The sequence below is a fragment of the Macrobrachium nipponense genome, chromosome 3, assembly GCF_015104395.2.
Source record: "Macrobrachium nipponense isolate FS-2020 chromosome 3, ASM1510439v2, whole genome shotgun sequence".
In the NCBI taxonomy this organism is placed as follows: Eukaryota; Metazoa; Arthropoda; class Malacostraca; order Decapoda; family Palaemonidae; genus Macrobrachium; species Macrobrachium nipponense.
The window spans coordinates 58,721,950-58,724,449 of NC_087202.1; positions in this window are offsets into that span (position 1 = coordinate 58,721,950).

A 2,500-nucleotide genomic window follows, 5' to 3' on the forward strand; every position below is an offset into this window, starting at 1 on the left:
TTCCTATTCACAATGAAGTTCACTGAGAAAACTTTTCGCAAAAAGAGTTTCACTATGGGTTTTTCCACAAGTAAAATGGAGCCTTGCTGTTGCCTCGACATCATAAAATTAATCTAATTGTTTGTTTCAGATGAATAACCATGTTCATGTTACGCCGACTTTCTATAAGAATAACCAAAGTAAATCTTCAGTCGTCATCTCTGCGGTAAATTCCGGCACATAAGTTTGCAGTTTTGACCCGAGACCCCGTTCTTCAGTCATGCGAGCGTGGAATTTCCTTGCGAAATTGTCCACTTTATGTGTTCCATACACCTAATAGACTTCTTCGGTAAAGAGAGGATAGGCTATAGTATATTCACATTAACCGTGCATTTTGATGTTTAGGCCCGTCCCTTACGACGCTCCTGATTGGCTGTTGATAAGCCACTCACAGGGCTGGAAACTCTGCAGTCTCTCTCGAGAGTTCACATAGGCTGGATGTATGCTCCACCTCTCCTGAGGGATACGTCTTTCAAAAGTAAACTTCAGGAGAGATGGAACATACAACCTGCCTATGTGAACTCTTGAGAGAGACTGAGAGTTTCCAGCCCTGTGATTGGCTTATCAACAGCCAATCAGGAGCGTCGTGAGGGACTGGCCTAGACATCAAATGCACGGCTGATGTGAATGTATTATAGTAACGCATCTTTGGATCTTTCATAGATAGTGACCCGCAAAGCTTTTAGCCCGGTATATGTATCAAACTTTGCGGCGTGTTTAGTACGAGCCCGTTGGGTCTTACGGTAAAAACATAAACAAAAGACGGTAACTGTCATAAAGATAATGACTTCCCCAAGAAATGTCAGTCATAGATAACGATCCCCGAAAATCCTTGGGGTCACTATCTAGGAAAGATCCCATCTTTTTAAAAAATTCATACCCGCCTATGTGTTCCCCAGGTGCCTCCCTGTCTGTTCTTATACATTATTTGCTCATTGCTGAGGTGGTGCAATATCACCAGATGTTTTCTCCTTTATCTTCAGTACTCATTTCTCAGTTGCTGTTTATTTAAGAATTCATGCAGGTTTTCTTTTTTATTTCTTGTTGTCATGGCCTCTCTTCATTCATTCGCTTTTTCTCATTCTGAATTCTGTTTTTACCGCTGAGTCATGTTATAATGATAACTTACTTTCATACCCTGAAGTACCACCAGTCGTTCCCGGCACTACAGTTTTGAATAATGAAATGCGATTACTAAAGATATTTGACCCTGGTCTTGCATTTGGCGGTCACGGTAAAGGTAAACGAATCAACAGTGTTAAAGATCAAGCTCTGTTGCAGTACGGTTTTTGACAGACGTAGTTGTAATGAAAGCGGTGCAGCGGTTGCTTCTGCTAGCCAGCACACACACGCACACACAGAGAGAGAGAGAGAGAGAGAGAGAGATGGGTGATGGAGAATGGGAGATGGATTCCTGACGCAAGCTGAGAATGTTAGTGTGCACTTACTGTAATATGCAAATGGTACGCTAACCTTAAAAAGGTCAAATGGTTATGAACGATTTAGTGTTTATGAAAAATAAATGCTCTCTGTATTGACTAGCTGACTTTTACTTCCAGTTTTCTCCAAATTTATCCTTTTATTTCCAGGTTAGTGAGAAGCACGTTCAAAAGAATCTAAAGTAATAACTCATCGTTATCAGGCTGAAAGATCATCTGGCCTGTGGGGAACAGGTCTTTCTAAGTAAATAGCTGATAAAGTTTAAAAAATTTAATGAAGCTAACCTGGAAATGAAAGGATAAATTTGGAAAAAAGTAAAATTAAAAGACAGCTAGTCAATACAGAGAATATCAGTGCATTTTTTCACTTTATTATTATCATGTCTTCTTTTTTCACCCTTTTTCAACCACCAATAGTTTCATAACCTCTTCCATTACTCTTCGATTAAGTATATCATTGCTTCACAATTCTTTGTTTAAAAGAATTTGGACTTTTCCATTTCCATAAGCCTTTGACTTCCAAACAATTTTTTTTTTTGCGAATATTAGTTTTTTGGGTTTGCCTGGGGTAAGTCATTTTTACGATTTTATATATTATGTTTCTATGTTCTGTAGCTAAAGATTTTTTACCAAAAGTTTTCTGGATTCTTGGCTTTACAGTACTGTCCCGGGTCACGCTTCGGTACCGTTTTGCTGGAGTTGTTTTCCTAGATCATGGCAATTTGTATCTTGGATAATTGCACCTCAAGGCCTATCAGTTCCCCCTTCATTAGTTTTGTTTTTCAATTACGGCCGCTAAAATATTGTGTATGTTGGTGTTTTTCCGTTCTTTTTGATTGGGCTGTTGGCCTCGCGCGGAAGAAAGGTCACTACCCTTACTACTTGCCCAAAAAGTTGCCTTCTCTCCATTTTCAACCATTCACCCCTCTCCCCTCCCCCAAGTTCATTTGCAAGATGAGGCTTTATATCAAGATCTGGTAGTGTTCGACGTTTTTCAAAGTTGTATTTTTTTAACTGCAGCT